Source organism: Podarcis liolepis (assembly GCF_965112155.1).
Source record: "Podarcis liolepis genome assembly, chromosome: 2".
NCBI classification, from domain to species: domain Eukaryota; kingdom Metazoa; phylum Chordata; class Lepidosauria; order Squamata; family Lacertidae; genus Podarcis; species Podarcis liolepis.
The window spans coordinates 73,164,336-73,184,873 of NC_139555.1; the positions used below are offsets into that span (position 1 = coordinate 73,164,336).

The 20,538-nt window shown below is 39.9% G+C and overlaps 1 protein-coding gene across 2 annotated transcripts in view; it reads right to left on the minus strand.

Annotated features, from left to right (window-relative positions):
* The window catches only part of LOC310700012 (uncharacterized protein), a 98,755-nt gene that overhangs the window by 61,414 nt on the left and 16,803 nt on the right, over nucleotides 1-20,538 (minus strand). The gene's annotated exons all lie outside the window — the stretch shown is intronic.

Genomic DNA, 20,538 nt, shown 5'->3' on the forward strand with positions numbered 1-20,538 from the left:
ACACTGCAATCCAATTGCACAAGGGGAAAGAACACCAATTACTGTCAAGTTAGCATTTATCACAGTTGGGTCAGTTCAGAAATAAACTGCTCACAGTATGTAGTGGCTCTGCAGCCTCTCAGGTTACTAAAGTCAGGCACTTGTTACAGATTTGTTTTTAGAGGTGATACTAATAAAACACACAATAAATTTTTATGAATAAGCTGACACTCCTTTTTTTCTGTAAGGCAAGCTGTAAATCCTTCGCTAATGGTATGTTTAGTTAATGATGCAAAAGATTTGAAGTAGTCAAGAACCATTACGTGTGTGCTAACATGGATCTCTGAAACAATCACAATAATTAATCTTCAATATGAATTCACTCAAGAAAGGAAGTGCTGTTTTGCTCATGTACACCTAATAACTTTTTCCTCCTGTGTCTTGAAACTTGTTTGTAAGTGCTTCATTAGAAATAGTACAGTTCTGCCCTATTGAGCATCAACCATATCCAGAGAGCTTTCAACCAAAATTAATGGATTATAGATAATGATTATAAACCCCCTTGAGGAAGGCCATTCTAAACACTGATACTTGCTTTTCTTTTCTCTGAAACAAAGTCACTATCTTTATACATAAAAATTTGATTGGTAGTAACATCACTGAAATTCTAGGATACTGAAGTGCCATTTTTAAAATACTTTTGATGAATACCAAGACGAAGGTCCACCAGGCTTGTATGGAAGTGAGTTGTGGGCAACTTACACCTGCCAGGGGTGATGCCTCAACACCTTCCACAGGTGCTGCGTCAGGAAGATTTTGGGCATCACATGGCAGGACAGAGTCTCAAACAAAGATGTGCTCTTCCATGCCCACAGCCCCAGCATGTTTGCAGTCCTCCCTCAGTGATGTCTACACCAGCTTAGTTGTGTCCACAGAATGGAAATGGCAGAATCTCAAGGATGTGCTCCACAGGGAGCCGACTTCAGACACCGGGCCTGCTGGTAGACCAACTCTGTGTTACAAAGACGTCTGCACACATGACATGAGGGCTGGCAACATTAACCCCATTGTGTGGGAATCCCTTGCGGACGACCGCAGTGCTTGGAGACAGTCAGGTCATGTATCTACAGCAGTAACCAGAGGAGGAATGACTTCTGGGAGGAGCGCAGAAAGAAGAAATGTCATGGTGCACCTGCATCAGCATACTGGACCCCATCATCTGCCCCGCTGCAACAAAACATGTCTCTCCCATGTCAGTCTCTACAGCCACAGCAGGTGCTCTCCAATGCTTTGACTCCCCACCACCCATAAGGCACAGTCTTTCACTGTTTCCTGAGACAACCTAAGATACAGGAGTGCAATTTTAAAAATACTTTTTAAACAAAACTATTTATTGAGCTTTTAGAGGGCTTAATCAAATTCTGGAATTTGTTCAGCAAGTATACTGTACCCACTAAAAACTGTGGAAGGATTTTGTATAAGACAAATCAATACTATGTGAACTTATCTCAGCAAAGTAAGAGCCCATGCTGCATCAATCACACTTCTGGTGATAGCTGCACCAACAACTAGAGCAGGGGTTGCCAACGTGGTGCCCTCCTGATGTGGATTACAACTCCCTGGCAGTTTATTATTCTTCATAACTCACAAATCTGTTCAGTTACTAAGTCTTTTCCTTTTCTTAAGAATGTGAGATTTTAAGATAGGTCACTGGCCTGATCCAGCAGGCTCATCTCAACCAGCATCCTGTTCTTAAAGTGGCCAACCATATATGCCTGTGGGAAATCTGCAAGCAGGATCTGAGTACAAGAACACACTCCCCTCCAGTAGTTTTGAGCAACTGGTATTCAGAAGCATTGCTGCCTCTGACAGCAAAGGTAGAGCATTATTCTCCCACTTATATTGATAGAGCACTTTAGAAAAACATCTTCCTTCCAAAGTCCTTCACAAAAGCTCAGTGTTTAACAGGCCCATAGAAAATAATACGTAAGAGGAAATCAAAGTGTTTGCCTCAGCAGAAAAACTGATGTGAGAGCCATGGATTAGAACTGAAATCAAATATACCTGATCTTCAGACTTTGAAATAAAACACTGCTTCCTCTTTTGCTTCCCACTCTTCTTCCACCATCTCCCATTCTCATTAATAATGATAAAATACCATCCATATAATCTTTCTTAGGATCTCTCCCCCTTCATCTTTCTTTGTTGCTGAAGTACAAGCCTACAACCAGTAAATTAATTGTTTAATTCAAACCAGTAAATCAAATTGAGTTCCACCACGCAGTTTCTTGGCCCCTGTAGAACTGCCGGGTCACCATGCTACCAGAGCTACCAGCAGAAGCCACAAATGCCTTCCATGTTTGTTTTAAGGCTTTTTGTAGAATGATGAGTAATGTTTTAAAGAGGTTTTAATTATGTTTACTGTGTCTTCATTTTTGTAATGTATAACTCTAATGTTCTCTTTTCTAAATGTAATTTTCTAGCCTAATTCTATTAAATGCATTATAGGCATAAATCAATTTACCAAGTAGGTTAAACATGTTTAAAGCTTATATTTTTGAAAAGAAGAGGAAACCTCAAACTGGCAGAATCCCCTTGTCAGGATAAGGTCCCTAAACCTAGCATTGCTCAAACATGGTACTTTTGACTTGCTGCTCCCTCAGCGCACGAGCTTCCAGCCTTTCTCTGAAGAAAGTCACAAAACTGGGAATCCTATGAACTGTATTTTGTTAAGGGTATGGAGAGTTGTTGGGAGACCCTTATTCCCCTCACGGAAATAAAATTCTCAGAGTGGCTTAACAGTCAATCCCTCTTCCCAGGGAATGTCCCAGGGAACCCTTACTGCCTCCATGGGAGTCCATCACACAACCATCGCTTCCAGAGACAGACACAGGCAGTGGCTGCAAAGGAAATCCATTCCAACCTTTTTCTTTTGCCTGCACCTCTCTATGTCTGCTTCCGTCCTCCTTTCCACCTTTGTCTCTCCCCCACTGCCACTTCTCCACATGTTGTGACAGCTGAAGGAACCAGGTTGCTACTCCACACTCTCATCTTCTCTCTATGATCCCTGTTTTTCAACAACAAACAACAACAAAACCCTAAGCTGTGCCTGGGCACACCTGTCATGCCCCAATTGCATGCCTATGCTCCCTCTCCCAAGAAATCCTGGGAACTGTAGTTTGTTAAATTTGCTGGACTGGAGATTGTAGCTCTGCAAGGGGTAAATTAGTTTCCAGGATTCTTGGAGTGGGTGGGTGTTAAATGCCTGAGATGCACAGAATCAGGCTGTATGACCTATCTCTCCCTTTCCCTATTGCTAATCTATCCAGTTTGTGTTCACTGCCAAATCATGTGCATTTGCTTGCCTTATATGGGTTGTCAGGAAATAAGTGCAGGGGGGTGTATTCCTTAAGTGCTGTCTGGATGTGCCCAAAGAGGTGCAGCGCAAACCTGTCTAACTTAATGCTATTAAGTACTTCTTAGGACTGTGTTCTCTTGGGAAATAGCAAAATGCAGATTGGTAGCTTTTGTCTATTAGCCATGTTTTCTCATATTAATAGGGCTATCAGTGGTAAAACCATATAGCACATTCAGAACAGCCCCCTAAGTATGCAAATGCTGGAAAAGAATATTGAGAGATAGATTAGTATTCTATAACTGTCATATAATGACCCTCATAACAATATCTAAAGTACTGTGAATTAAACTGCAAGCAGGAATCATTGTTGATGAGAATAATCACTCACTAGTAAGTGAGTCTGGCAATATGACTATTTCATCTGTCAGATTCTTGAAAATACTTACTTAGGACCAAAATGTATAACTCTGCTAGTGTTAAAATACTTAATACTGCATAACCAGTATGACAGAAGGATAGATGTTTCTCATTTTAAGTGCATATTTGTTTGTGGAATAGTGAGATAAATTTAAGTTAGTGTGAGAGAGGAAAAGACTTGTGTGAATATTCTAGGTTAATTAACCTGAAATAAGTGTGCAATGTCAATGACTGTCCCTTAGGATACAATTTAGCTGATGCCATTTATATTGTTTTAAGAAAACCATGAGCCCTTGGTTATAGGGTGGTATACAAATGCCTTTAAATAAATGCCCAGCATACTGATGATATTTGCAATGCCTAAATAGCCAGAAGCAGTAAGATAGAGGTGGGAGACCACCTGGAAATCATATTAAGGCTTTTATGACCTCTTCAGGGCAAGAACAGGTTATAAATACTGTATAACAAGCACAGTTAACCAATCTTGCTCTATATGTGAAATGAGGAACTATTTTAGTTTCTCATTTTCCTTAAAGACATTTGAGGTGTAAATTCTTCTTAACTCTTATCTACAGAAATTGATCAAATAAAAATGATAGTTCCCATCGTATATATTGACTTAAATATCTCCCTCTTTTCTCTGAATGGTTTTCATTCTTTAGGAAAATCCTAATCAAAGTACAAGCAGAGGTACAAATATAATCTGAATCTGTTTAAGTCACTGTTGAAACCAAAATAGTTAGATATCATTAGCTCTTATCCAGCAGAGATAAAAGGGTTGAAGATTCCTCTGAAAAATGAAGCTGCATTGTGAATCTAGAAAACCAACAGGATAAAGGTCTAGTAGCAGCAGCCAAAAAGGGAATGAAAGATTCATGGTCCTTTAACCAGCCTTTTGGAATAGTTATGTAAAGGAAAAACAAACTCAAAAGACATATCTATAGAGGGGTGAACTGGAAAAAAGAAGAAATGCACATTTTTAATTAATTTTCCTATCTCTCTTTGTTTTATTACAAACAGCTGCATTTTACAAGAAAATCTTTTGGCAAAACAAAACAAAAAAGAACCTTGCTCATATGCTACATGTCCAATCTTGTTGGCTAGCCCAATCTCAGTGTGAGCTGAAGTCCACACACAGCTTGGGACTTTTAGCTGCCATTTAGATGGGGGGCACACCTTGGAGAATATATGAGGCCTGACTCCTACTCTCCCCAAAATTCCTTAGCATGGCAGTGGGCTTGCTAAGGGCTGACTCAGCTGCACTAATTATTCTAAATGGCAGCAGGTCCAAATGAAGATCTGAAAGAGAACCAGTGTGGTGCATTAGACGTAAGTTTTCCCCATTCAGGCATCAAGTTCACTGAGGTCAGTCACAGTCTCTTAGCTGACCTAATTCACAGAGTTATTGTGAGGATAAAATGGAGAGAAGAGAACTTTAACTCCTTGGAGGAAAGGTGGGATGTAAATGTAATAATAAAATGAGAGAGGCACGGTGAGCCAGGACACTCCTCATAGGCTGTTTAATTCCTCTACCCATTTCCAATACTTAATGGCTTTTATATATTGAATGTCAAAGCCATGGACCTGGCTTGAATGTATAACCCGGATGTGGACCATAGGAGCGAGTTTACCATCTTGTCTGTGCTGCAGGTGCATCCCCCAGGGAGCCAACCAAGCCCAATGATGTGCTCATGGGATGCTGGGCAGCAGTGACCAATGAGGCAGCCAGTCTGCTCCCACCCACTATGCCAGGGACCTGCCGCATAATGCGTTGAGTCTAGACTTTCTATCTTTTCTTATGCTGTTGCACATGTGAATGGTACTACCGTATGTATATGCAAATACTCTAGTGGTCATTTTGTTACACCACATCTTCTACACCAGGGGTCAGCAAACTTTTTCAGCAGGGGGCTGGGTCCACTGTCCCTCAGACCATGTGGTGGGCCAGACTATATTTTGGGGAAAATATATATGAATGAATTCCTATGCCCCACAAATAACCCAGAGATGCATTTTAAATAAAAGCACACATTCTACTCATGTAAAAACACCAAGCAGGCCCCACAAATAACCCAGAGATGCATTTTAAATAAAAGGGCACATTCTACTCATGTAAAAACACGTTGATTCCCACGGGTCGGATTTAGAAGGTAATGGGGCCAGATCTGGCCCCCAGGCTGTAGTTTGCCTACCCATGTTCTACACAATAAATATGTACACAATAAAGAAACATGGCAGTTGGGCCAGCATTGATATCAGGTGCCATGAGAAATATGTGTAGCTGGGAAAAGCAGAGGCTTGGAAGTCTAGGCCCAGAGCTGCCTATCTTAGGTTTCAGAGGACAAACTTGATATAGCAGCCAGCAGGCAGAAAGCACTAGTCTTTTATGCAAAAACACCATAAAACAAAATGCAAAATAGGGGTGCTTTTAGTGACTGTCACTTTTCAGTGAAATTAATATATTGTGAAACTTATAACCAATCTGAATGGCTGTGTTTGTTCTGTGAGGGTTATTGTCACAAGCACCAAACAATAGCCAAAGAAACATAAAGCATGCTTTGGTCCTTGCTTACACCCTGCAACCCTGACAGCGTCTCAGAAGGAGTTAGTAGCTCTCATTTACTGTACCTCGGGTTACATACGCTTCAGGTTACATATGCTTCAGGTTACAGATTCCGCTAACCCAGAAATAATACCTCGGGTTAAGAACTTTGCTTCAGGATGAGAACAGAAATCGTGCTCCAGCGGCGCGGTGGCAGCAGGAGGCCCCATTAGCTAAAGTGGTGCTTCAGGTTAAGAACAGTTTCAGGTTAAGTACGGACCTCCAGAACAAATTAAGTACTTAACCCAAGGTACCACTGTACTATGATAATTCACTTATGAGTCTGCCTTAGCTCAGTGAGTAACAGACATGAAAAAGGGAGTATTTTAAAGCTATTTACAAGGATGTGATGAAGCATTACCTGCCCAAAGATCAAGGTGTAGAAGAGGAGGTTCTTGCCAAAAAGAAGGTGATGTTTTAGGTATGGTTTGGGGCAGTTTGTTTTCAATATGGAAAATGAGCACATTTTACCCTGATATAATTTGTGTATGTCCCTGACATTGGCTGTCATATATGGTAAAAAGGAAGAAGACATATAAGCAAAATGAATGTACAAGGTTGCTAATTTTCTTACTTGCTAGTTTTAATGGTCAATATCTATTTTAGTTTTCAAATGGCCAATAAACAGTACCGAATCAACCATCAGCACTCAAAAATGTTCAAGGACAAAATACAGTGCTTTTAAACATCAAAGTACATTCCATTTTTTCAACTTAATTTGGATGCACATTCTAAAGAAGAACCAAGTGTGAAAGCACTGTATAGGACTGGGTCAGTAACAGACCTGACCCTGGTAAGATCTTAAGACCACGTCTCTCTTAGAGGATAAAAATAAAGTTAGTATGATGGTAGGAGAGAAAGTGAAAGAATGAAAGAAGTATGGAATTTCAGAGGTTTTCCCTGTAAATCTAGTTTCTTACCTGTTTCTTACTAACCAGGTTGCAACAAGTTTGTCAACCCAATAAGAAGCTGTTTGCTCTGTACGTAATAACTCCCTATTGATTAGTTCAGAAGAGATTCTGACTGATGTGGGTCTTCTCCAACACAACTACCTTCTCTTAATAAACAGAGTCTGGAACAGATCTTTACATTAATCACAGCGTGGAGACTCAAGGAAAAGGCCACTTGTTTGCTTTTCCACCAACATTTGACTTCAAAAGAAGAAATTTATTAACAATGAAGACTGGTAAAAAGGAAAGGAAAAATTAAGAGCGTCACATTTCTGTTGAACATTTGGGAGTTATTCAAAGCCACAGTAATGAAAATTCAGCTAGAATGTATACTGAATAGGAAATGTGCCATCTTGTCCAAGAGGATTTGAACATGGGTAATTAGAAGAATCAAGGAAACTGTCGGAGGGAAGTAGGATTCCTTCAGAAATTAGAACTCTTGCTCATATGAGAACAAAAGTGAACACACAAGAAAAACACAAGAGAACAATTAGGGATGCAAAAATGAGGAGCATGTTGCTTAAAACATTAAGACAAACAATAAAACCATTATTTAAATGCAACAGAGTAAGTAAACGAGCTATGGAGACAGTTGAGTCATTGGGATAAGGAGACCCATGTGAAGCAGAATGAATTCTATGTGTCTGTTTTCTTTGTGGAAAACGTTGCTATATCTAGTACTGTATGTGGGGGGTTTGGGAGGAGAGACTAGCAGTGTAGTATTAATACTTGTTATGCCAGGAAATAAACAAAGAGGATAAAGTGGCCCTTGAGTGCAGTGCCACCTGTCATTGCTCTATGTTAGCATAGCAAACGTTGTGACAATGTGACCAGGAGGTACACCAGCCTAAATAGTTATGATCATAGTGTAAAAGTGACAGTTTATCACTTGCTAATTGAATTCTCAATTTATAAACTGTAACAGTAAGAAGTGGTCACAGTGAGACGTTAAACAATGCATGTTTTTCCTAATAAGTGTTTCCGTCCCCCATTCAAGGATCAGTAAAAACCCAGCAGCTTGGTGCTGATGTTTATCAACTTTACAAGCAATCTAAGGGTGCAGTTCAGCAGGGTAGGGTTTAAGCATGGATGGAATCGAGCACAAACAGGAGGGCTCAACTCCATCACTTTGAAATAGAATTTAAAGCATGCTTACATTTTTTAGGATTAAGTTGCAACAGCTGAAACCTAATTAAATTCTATTCCACCAACTGAGGCTTGCACCCATCTAAACGTGTGCCAAACAATTTTTCTTAAAAATATAATGCGGTATAGAAGTGAAATGAACAACAACAACAACATTCAATCTGAGATTTGTTTGCTTCCTTTCTGGCCTCTTCATTTTTCAGATGTGAATGCATCCCAATTTAAACATTCCCCACCCCCTAAACTGGCATTCCTGCAATTCCGCTACACATTTGCAAGGAACACAGAAGTTAAATGTGATAGATAAACTGCCTGTGTATATACCAACTCCCACTATGTATTTATGGTTTTCTCTATATGGTTGCAATGAGCTTTTATAATAAAAAGAAACTTATTGCCTTAATTATACTAGTGTCATTTAATATGTATGTGTGCTTTAGTTTCTTGTTCATTAAAAAAAACTTTCTTCCATTAATGTAATATAATGAACAATTTCTCTGATTTTTCATAAATGAGCATCAGATACAGTTTTTTAATAACTATATTGAGAATCTTTTTAAAATTACAAAACTATAAATATTTTAACAAACACTGAGGGTATCTTATAAAACTCAATAACTGGTTTTTTTAAATGGTGATAACAAATGTAAGTAATAACTAAATGTTATTCATTAGTCAGGACCATAAAAAGATGCAGGTCTATAAAAAGAATTAGCTGAAATAATTGCCATTAAATATTCAGAATCAGATTCAGTAATATGCCATTTTGCCTTTTATGCTGCTGCATTAAATACCTAATCCTGCTCTTAAGGAACATTGATCTCACTGTTCTGGGCTTTAAAGTGCTTGTTCTTCGTACTTTCCTACCCTCTTCCTGTCAGTTGTGCATTTATTATATGGCATCCCCATAATGGTCAAATATGGATAAATTTCAATCACTGTACAATCTCAGGTTTGTAGACTACAGTAACGGAACAAATATAATTACAGAAACACTTTTGAATAAACAGTGCGATTCCAAAAACATCCCAGTGCTAACCTTCCAAGCAAGCCCATTTCTGATGTACATCAATACCAAATTTCAATATCTAATGGAAAAGTTACATTGATTAACTTTTCAGTTGAGGATTTCCATATAGTGATCATTGGGGCTGGTTTTGGCCTATATTTTGTTTAGTATTCTTCCCTTTTTGGTTGGTTCTATCTTGCACTCAACTAGCAAGTGCAGACCAAAATTTAAAGGGGAGTACTTGTCTGCGGACAAATGTTGGCTCCCTTGACCAGTAAAGCAAGATGAGCACCACAACCCCAGAGTTGTTCGCGACTGGACTTAACTGTAAGGGGTCCTTTACCTTGAGAGCCTATGTGGTGCAGTGGTTAAGAGCGGTAGTCTCGTAATCTGGGGAACAGGGTTCGCGTCTCCACTCCTCCACATGCAGCTGCTGGGTGACCTTGGGCCAGTCACACTTCTTTGAAGTCTCTCAGCCCCACTCACCTCACAGAGTGTTTGTTGTGGGGGAGGAAGGGAAAGGAGAATGTTAGCCGCTTTGAGACTCGTTAAAGGGAGTGAAAGGCAGGATATCAAATCCAAACTCTTCTTCCTCTTTACCTTTTTCTTCAAAACAGGTTAGTTCATGCTTCTGTTCACATTAGCTTTCTTTAATTAAGGGTGAGACTTCTGTGGATGTCTATAATTTAGGCATGTTTGTGTATTTCTGTTGGATTAAATGCGTAATTCTTTTGGGCATCCTAGAAATCTTGGTTCAGTTAGTAATACAAAAGAGATTGGCTAGAGCTTGCTCAATGCCTGTGGATTTAATCAGATCCCATCTTAGAAATTGTCCCCAACACTTTGCTTTAGGTTTGCCACCATACCAAAACCTTAATTGTTTTTTGTTTGTTTCATATTCCATTTATCATCCTATTTGATGGTTATTTTACTGTTTTCCAAAGTGATGCTGTGCCATCATTAAGCAATGATGTCACTATGCATTATTATTATATTATTCATCAGCTCACCCACTTGAATGTGATTGCTAATACAGCATGTTGGATAATACTTTGATGTAAGAGCCACAGATCCATTGGAAGCAGGGCAAACAGCATTCATGAAGAAGAATTAAAGGTAGATCTTGATGGAACTGTAGGTTTTGCAGAGATCATCAAAGCAAAGAAATGAGAAAAGGCACTAAAACAGTTTTGACAGATGGAAGAGAATGAATACAGGGTAAAATTTTTGCCAAGATTTATTTCTTAAATGTATTCTTTTTCTCCATACTCAGTTGTCATATTTGATTTACCAGTGAGAATAAATGATCACCAGAAAACCCACTGTGCTTAATGAACTTACATAAAAGGTCCAACAATCTTTACGCAGGTTTTCGTTTGTGCAACACCTCTTTAGCTTCCTCCAAAACAAACTGAACTAATCCTGGGAAACGTCAACATGCTTGGCCAGGTTGCCTCATCAGGGTTTGGGACCTCATGACCACCACGTCAAACATGGGGGTTTCTCAAAGTCAAGTGGCAGGCCACACTCTTAACTTAGTATTTACAGTTGGGCAGAAGGATGGTGATTCAGAGGTGGGGGAGTTTTTCTTTACTCCTTTGTAGTAGTCAGAGCACTTTCCAGTAAGGTTTCAATTTGCTGTAGCTGCTGTATTCAGGGATAGAGGGCCAATAATTATCTTCTGTTAAAGCCTCTCCTCCTCCAGGAGGGGAGGGGTTGTGAGCGGGAGACGATTCCCGCGTCATGCAGGGGGCATTCACCCCCTGCTTCAACTCAACTCCAGGGCTGGCGCGCCACGCCCCTCCCCGGTTGGGCATCCAGTAGGGAAGCTTGGCGGGGGCGTGGCTTGCCGCTCAAATGCGGCCGCGCCAGCCATCCCCGCCATTGCACACACATTTTCTTTGAGTCACCCACCCTCCACTCCCTTTTAGAGTTAGATTTCCTGAGACTTTGCTATGGACATCTGGTTGGTCGCCCTGTTTAACCAGGGGGCCTGGTAGGAGTTTTTTTCCAATTGGCTAAATTGGCCCGACCTCTTTTTTTTCGCCTACCTCGTAGCAACCGTCACAACTTTTGTGGCATTTGGCAGTTAGGCATTGGAATGTGTTGTTGGTGTTTCGGGGGGCTAGGTGTGGCCATCGCCTACCCCGACAATTTTTGGTATTCCGCTAAAGGAATCCAGTGGTCGTGGATCCTGTCCGATGCCCGTGTGGTGGGGGGCCATGGCACGACCCTCGGTAACATCAGGAAGAGAGCCTATAGTTGGATTAGCATCAACAGGCTTCCCCTACTGGTTGTTAACCCCTCCTCAGACTCACCCCTCTACGAGTGGGTGGAGTCTAATGTTCCGTGGTCCAATGCCTAAGCCAATACCTTCTCACATGCTGTAATCAATAAAGTTGTGGCCTTTTCCTTACCCATTAACCTTACATACTGTGTCCTCATGTCTTTATTCCCCAAGCGGGGATCGGGTCCTCGAATCACAAAATACTTATATTGCACACTTCCATTTTAAAATAAAAGTCGAGGCATCCTACAACATACTTAGATTGACAATATCAACTCTTCAGCAAACTTGTTGAAAATGTGCAGATTAGGAATGGATCACAAAAGATCAAAACAGACGTAAAGGAAAGGAGGGATCAGGGTTCTTTTTAAGTGTTTTAAAAAAGAAGGTTTTGTGAAAGCTCTTGGGAAGTTTCCTGTCAGCATGGCTAGTGCGTCTGTTGAAAACTTTGACTTTGCTGCTCTGTGGCATATGGAGATGGCTTTTCTGCTGAACGTTATTGCTCCTAAGAGTTCATTCTCCCATTGGGCTAAACCCAGTTGGCTGCCTCGTATAGTCGGGAGCATGAGGCAATGAAACTTGGGAAACTGGTAAGAGGAGGAGAACTTAAAGTAAGTACAACTGGACAAAGATATGAGTTCATCCTCAGACCTACTCCATGACAAAAATGGTAGTGCAGAAGCAATATTTACCCTACTACTATCACATCATAGGAAGCTGCCTTATATCAAGCCAGACCATAGCTCCATCTAGCTCAGCTATTTTCTACACTGAAAGGAAGTGGCTCACCAGGGTTTCAGACAAGGAGAATTCCCAGTCTTACTTGGAGTTGCTAGGAATTGATTTTGGAACCTTCTGCATGCAAAACAGATGCTGTCCCACTGAGCTATGGCCCTTCTCACTCAGTGCCATCCAAAAGGTGGTTTTTATGGGGGGGGCATTAATTGAGAATTTTATCAGCTGCCAGGAAGATATGCATAACCCTCAGAATCCCATTATGAGTCAATTGCCAAGTACATTGAGGATAAAATTTATTGTAGCTGCAGCACCATGGACTCTACCACTTTTGCAGATTATCTTGATGTGTTCTGAGCACTGTCTGGTCTAGTACTGCTGGGTAAATTTCAGCTATTGAAACATGTGGACATTGATAAAGGTTGAGGAATACAGCCTTCCTCTTTGATGCTCAACCCTTGACCGTCTTGGCTTGTATGAGTTGACCAGTTGCCTCCTGAAATTTATTTATTATGTACTCCATAAAATTTATACACTGCTTGATTGTAAAAAATATATAAAAGTGTTTACAAAAGATAAAACAATAAAATCAATGTAAAAAATTACATGATTTAAAAATATACAGAAGCTAAAATACTAAAACAGATTAAAACATCTGCATAGGCTTTTCTAAACTAGAATGCTTTTAGCAGGTGCCGAAAATAGTAAAGTGAAGGCACCTGCTTGATATCAATAGGCAGGGAGTTCCAAAGTGTAAGTGACATGGGGCAGTAGTGATCCTGACTCAACTCAGATTGGTAGTTGTCAAGCCACTCTGAAGAAATCCACACTGAACACTCTGGATTTGCAACTTACTTACCAGTCATCCAGATGCACTTTGGGGGCAAGGTCATGGTTGGACAACTTCAGAGACCCTTGGATGACATTGGTTTACTCTGACATCTACTTCTATCCACTTTCAGGTTGGGGCTTGGCATGGAAACAGCTGATCTATGCTGAAGGAATGCAATCCTTTTGAGTCACCTAAGTCTTTCAGTGGTCTTTGATACTATCGAACATGGTATCCTACTGGACTATCTGGAGCTGTCCTACCTAGATATCTGTTTCAGAGAGTGGTGCTGTAGGACTATTACTCTGCTTCATAGCAATTATGCTTTAACCTTCTGCCATGACTATTTTGTGCCCCTTGCCATTTAACATCTACATGAATTCAATGAGTTATGTCAACTGGAGTGAGGTGTCATTGCACAGCTTCGTTTCTCTTTTTCATTAAATTGAGGTGAAGCTGTGGAGGTGCTGAATCATTGTCTGCAATCAGTAATGGACTGGATAGCAGCCAGCAAATAGAAGCTTGGTCTAGATAAGATGGAGGCGCTGTAGGCTGGTGGTTTGTCTGGACCAAGGGTGGTGGTGATCAACCTGTTCTGGATTTTTTTTTTTATTTTTTTAGCAGAGAGAAAAAAAGAAATTGGGAGTTTGACACAGAGATGAGAGAGTTTTGAGATCCTAAAGTCCTCTCTGCGGGTATCTATCTCTGGAGATCTATCTCTGGAGATCTGAAGGGCAGCACATTTGATTCTTGTAGAGGACTGTTCAGAAATGACAGCTATTGCAAAATATAGCAGCACACTAATTAAAAGGTAAATAATCTATGGAGAATACATTGCCAGCTACACTGGCTTCTGGTCCATTCCTAAGCACAATTCAAAATGCAGAATTGCTTTATAAAACCCTAAATAGCTTGAGACCAGTGAATCTGAAGAGCCACCTTTTCCCACATTGAAACTGCTCAGATATTGGCATAAGTTTTTGCAGCCCTGCTCTGATTCCTCAGCTTTCTGAAGTAAGGTAGATAATGACAAGTCTTCACAGTTGTGAGCTCTGGAATTCACTTCCCAGGGTGCTTGTCTGGTACTATTTTTGTTTTCATTTTCTTGAAAACATATTTATTTGCCCAGCCTTTTAGTTGTTTTTAATCTAGTTGTTGTTTTATGCATGCATTTTATTCTGCTTGTTAACTTCGATTTTATTGTGTTCTATTTAATTGTCTTATTATTTCATTTTATATGCTGCTTTGAGAACCCTACTGAACAGCAACTAATAAATTACTCAAGTATAAATAAATAAATATTGGATTTAATTTGCTGTGATCAGAGCTAGTAACTGATTGCACTATTCCAAACTCTAACAGCAACTGAAATATTCTGTCCCTGCTTTATCAGCTATGAGGAGGAAATAATCCTCCTGCTTCTGCTTTTGAACCTAAACCAAGCATTGTTCTGACACAAGAACATGCAATTTGAGAAGCCCTTGAGTGGACTGCATGACATCTCTATGGTATATAGGGACAATGTACAGGAGGGATAGAAAATATTCCTCTGGCTTTCACAGGGAAGAGGAAACAAAACGAACCATTGTCCTTCTGCTGTGCATTTAGTCATTTTTACAAGGTGTCAGCAACTGAAATAAACCTGTGCTGCACAAAGAACATTGCTATGTGAGGCTCTAAAAGGAGTGCTAATCTGGAACACTGAAGTTATAGTTTCAAGGGGAAGATGACAGACGGTTTGTTTTCAAACACTGTAGGGTATTCTGGGGTCTCTGGGCTATTTGCAAAGATTATCCTCATTTCTATTGAAGCTTCAGACAGATTAAATTAGATCACTAAAAGGCCAATGGAACACATTTTTGTACTGCAGCAGCTCAGTAATCTCTGTGCACTTGCAGCCTGTGAAGATGAATCCAGAGTACTGTAGCTGGCAGTTCAAGGAGTAATTTGTCAAGGTTTAGTTGTGTCTACTATAGTGAGGCTTCTGTCCAGAGCTGTTAAGGAAAGAGAAAGGAAGGAGGCTATAACACAGGGTCCTGCTGCATAATCATATCTAGTAATAGAAGTCTGCTTTATTACTACCAGGTTGCACTGACAAACTGCGACCTATATGTTTTTATTGTGTGTCCAGTTTTTTAATGCCATAATATTCTGCATGTGAAGGAATGTCAAAGATACCATGAATCCACTCTGGAATTATTTTTAAGGAAAAGTGGGCTAGAAATCACTTCAGGCAGCATAATGGGTTGCTGTGCTTGGCTGTTAACCTTGGTTCAAGCCCACCCAGGGGTTAGGTCTAGATGATCCTTAGGATTCCTTCCAACTCTACAATTCTATGCTATGTCCCAAGTAAATAAATAAAGTGTGCAACTTTAGACTTTTTAAAACTAAAAGTTTCCAAAACCTTTCCTTTTCTTGTTTTTTAAAAAAAGGTGTTCTGACACCTTATCATCTTGTCTGCAGCATTTCCAGGTCTGCCATGCTGTTATGAATGTTGGCCTGACCATACCTTTGGTCAGGCAAACTGTTTGGCAAGGTATTCCTTAATCCAGTAGTCTGTGGCCAAATTGTTTCAGCCATATTTTTTAATGGGGAGATAGCCTAGAAGATAAATGGAGATTTCCCTGGAATGTGAGATACTTTTGGAGAAAGTGACTCATACTTCCCCCTCTCCCAGCTAGTGATGATGCAAGATAGATCTTTGTGTAAATTGAACAATGGGAAGGTTTTTAGCAGAGACACAAAAAGGAACCGCAGTATGAGACAGAGAGTGAGTGGATGGGTGGGTGGGTGCATTTTGAGCTCTGGAAGGCACCTTTGGGAGTGCAGATATCACTTTCTGGTCATCTGATTAGGGTCTGTGGATCTGCTGGTTGTAGAAGTGTTATCCTGCTGGTTTCCACATGTGTTCTACAGGTGTACTTGTAAATAAATTCAAATATTACAAAACATTTTAAGTCTCCATCAGAAGGTTTCCTGTAGGAAGGAGCTCAATAGGCCACAGAGCTAGGTTTTGTTTTAGTGTGAACTGAAATAGGCTGCTGGCACCCTGAAATGTCCTGCTGCTGGGTATTAGGGTACAGGCAACAATATACATACGGGACGCGGGTGGTGCTGTGGGTAAAACCTCAGCGCCGAGGACTTGCCGATCGCATGGTCGGTGGTTCGAATCCCCGCGGCAGGGGGGTCCCAGCGTTGCTCGGTCCCAGCGCCTGCCAACCTAGCAGTTTGAAACCACCCCCAGGTGCAAGTAGATAAATAGGGACCGCTTACTAGCGGGAAGGTAAACGGCGTTTCCGTGTGCTGCTCTGGCTCGCCAGAGCAGCTTGTCACGCTGGCCACGTGACCCAGAAGTGTCTGCGGACAGCGCTGGCTCCCGGCCTCTAGAGTGAGATGAGCGCACAACCCTAGAGTCTGTCAAGACTGGCCCGTACGGGCAGGGGTACCTTTACCTTTACCTTTACCTTTAACAATATACATGTTTAACACAAGCACTTTTTCCTATGGTATGCAATTTCAAAACTTGTTCTGTTTGTCTGTTGAACTGAATCCCATATAGTAGTTATGTGTTGTGTGAATTACTTTTTGAACCCTAAATAATAATTTCTTTTTATCCGCTTTCTCTGCAACTGGCAGATTTGATAACCTTCTGTCTCCTCCGAAAGAGCAATTCTGTGTGTGTCTATACAGAGGTCCGATTAAGTTCAATGGGCGAGTAAAGGATGATGGGAGTTTGTAATTCAACAAGACCCAGAAGGCTACAGGTTTCCCATCCCTTCATTTATCTATAGGGTATTTTTAAACTGAAAAATTATTCCTTCATCTGGCACATATTTTCCATAGTTAATATTTCTATTATAATTTATTTCATTTTCCTAGCAAAAATTTTTTATCAACAATTTACAAGTATATAAGTCTTACAAATATAAACATAAATTAATTAGTGTCAAATACTATATTTTCTCAGTTTCTAATGAAAAGAGACTAAGAGCTGACAGATGTATCGAATTGCTGTCTTCCTTCTTTTACCCTCACCAAGTTGGTTAAATATCATTTCCATTTTAACAGTTCCATACAACTACAATATTCCATGAGTTCAGTATATTATAGGTGCAATCCATCAAGTGCTGCTCGTGCACAAGCCCATTGAGGATGAATCAAGGATGCACATTAATAATGCTTGGGTGATTGCCTAATATTTCAAAGCATTCAGACTCCTAGCACTGCAAAACTGATCTTGGACAGTTGTTATTTACTATGGTTCATTCTTTAAAAAAAAAAGAAAAAACTGCCCCAACTGCGGCAGATTGAAATACAGTTAATAAGGCTCTTTTACCCCTAGGTGCAACATCACCCTGGTCCAACATCACACAGAGAGCTTTGTGGCTGAGTGGGGGATTTGAACCCTGGTCTCCCAGGTCCTATTCCAACTCTTTAATCACCACACCACATACACATCATTAGGAGAGAACTGACACAGCAAGTCAAAGCTGCTAATGCAGTACTTACGATGCCTGAAATATCTGCCTGCAATGTGTTCACAACCACTATTTAAAATTCAGAAGCAGCAAAACAATGCGATTTTAAATAGTTTTAACATATGAAAAAGAAAGCAATTTTGACATTTTAATGCAGTTGAGGTTAGATGTCAAAACATTCAAATACTCAGCCATGCGCATCCATCTCTAGATGTGAAGAAAATTCTAGTGCCCTTGCTTTTCTATAATCTTTTCTATCTTAACTTAGCACAAGGCTAAGGTCTACAGAAATGATTTATTTTGTAGGAACTTCTTCCCGATACTTTTGTGTGTGTGCCTTGAACCTGGTATATAGAAATGCAAACCACTGCTCATAAGACTAATTGTTACAAAACTCAATCTGACATCAGATTGCAGATCAAGGATGTGCAAGATTGGGACTTCTGCCGAAATCTATGCTCTTGAGAGGCTGCAGAGAGATTTGGAGACACCAACCTATCTGAAGCTTTTGTGTCCTGGATAAAGGAAATACTTCCTGATGCCATTATACAAGAAGGCCGTATCAACAGGATGCACTCTGACCAAAGCAAATAAACTGTGAGTTTTAGCTCCTTCATAATTAAACATGACTTATTTCAAAAGTTCAGAACACTGGAAAAAATAATAATGGAAAATACAATCTACCAGGATCTCTGCATAGGAAAGCTGCAACGCAGATGTGAACTTAAAATTACACAACAGCAGTCTGTGAAGCAGGCATAAGTTTCCAATGGGGTTACCCATTCAAAATCCTAATAACTTATGAAGAATTACCATATTTTTTGCTCTATAAGACTCACTTTTTCCCTCCTAAAAAGTAAGGGAAAATGTGTGTGCGTCTTATGGAGCAAATGCAGGCTGCGCAGCTATCACAGAAGCCAGAACAGCAAGAGGGACTGCTGCTTTCACTGCGCAGCGATCCCTCTTGCTGTTCTGGCTTCTGAGATTCAGAATATTTTTTTTCTTGTTTTCCTCCTCCAAAAACTAGGTGCATCTTGTGGTCTGGTGCGTCTTATAGAGCGAAAAATACGGTAACTAAAACTGCCTCCACAAAATTGAATGCTAAAAAATTATTAAATCAACTGGGATGCAAACCAAATGAAGACAAACATCTGAAATAAGTAGGCAGGGGAGAGAGGAAGAGACAGAAATCAAAGAAGGAAACTGGCAGCAAACAAAAGAAAAAGGAAGAAAAATAAGGCGAAAAATACACCTGCAAAAAACCCCAACAACAGCAAAAACAACACACAGATAGCTTCTTCTCTGCCTGAGGTCCCACTGAAATTACCAACGCTAAGTTTGACCAAGAACAATGAGCTCTATAACCAAAACAGACAGGAATCAGGCTATTCCATTGGGAAAGTTGGGGGGAGGGATAAGAGAGCTGGGAGTCTGAATGTTGAAGTTAACCCCTTTCGGAATTTAGAGAATCTTTATTTTGTGCTGAATACTTTAAAGATAGCATTTTGCTGGTACATGTGCCCAGCCAGACTACATAGAATTAATTGTAACACATCCAACCTTTGCTGGTGGGAATGCAGTTTACCAGGCTCTCTAGTACACATTTGCTAGTTTTGCCCCCAAATTATACCCTTTTCAGAAAAAGTTTTCAAACACTTAATCAAATAATGGAACACTCACCACAACCAGACCCAAAATTAGCCCTACTATCTTATTTTACTCTTCAGATAGAACATAACCAATAAAGATCTCATCCTCATTTATTAACTGCAACTAGATTAGCATTTGCCCCAAAAATAGGAAATTTTAAATGCAAATCTTTTTGAAACCTAGATTTCACAAGTATGGGACATTGTGCTTATGGACAAATTAACCATTTCACAAAAGGAATATTGATTTGCAGTGGTAAACTCACATCTACAACATGGTATCCTTTTATTGACATTGTTAAGACAATTGGAACACGGCTTTCACCCTCCACCAATTCGTCGCACCTTATGAAGAGGCACTTTCAACTGAATGCCTATCTTGGAATGTCTACAACTACAACTATCAGTCGCTATTTTTCTTTCTTTTCTATACAACCACTATGCTCTGTTTTCCTTGCATAGGTATTTTGTTACTTGAAATTTATATATATTGAAAAAAGAATAATAAGTAGCTAGAGGCAAGTGAGCACTTAATTATTAGTCTTTTGATTTCAGTCTATATATAACTGAAAACATGTGTTTGCATTGTTCAATTGTTTCTTAGTTTAAAAAGTATTGTTTATTATTTGTGGAGGATTCTTCTTTTAAAAAAATCAAAAAGGAGAGTAATTCTTATATTGACATTTGCTGCAAAGATCAGATTGCTTTCTATTCTTGATTGCTTTCTATATCTCTACTCCCTATTTTGTATCAGAATCCCAAGTGGTATATTTCATATAAATGACTTGCTCACTGTCAAGCAGCGAATCCACAGGAAGACAGTGCTCTAGGTATCCTACAGGGCTCTCCTGCTATGCGCCATTCAGCAAGCCAATTAGCATGATATTTTTATCTCTAACCTGATTTTGATCTAATTACAAATCAGTATTTTACCTATCTGTTTTGTGTTGTGTGCTAAATACACCAGTCAAATAGTATTATGCCACAACCTAATGCAGATAAATAATTTCACATTCACATTCTTGATTTTTTTATTTATTTTGGCTTTCAAGTTAAACATGTGCAATAAAATAAAATGGATCAGGGCAAAGGCTTGCTG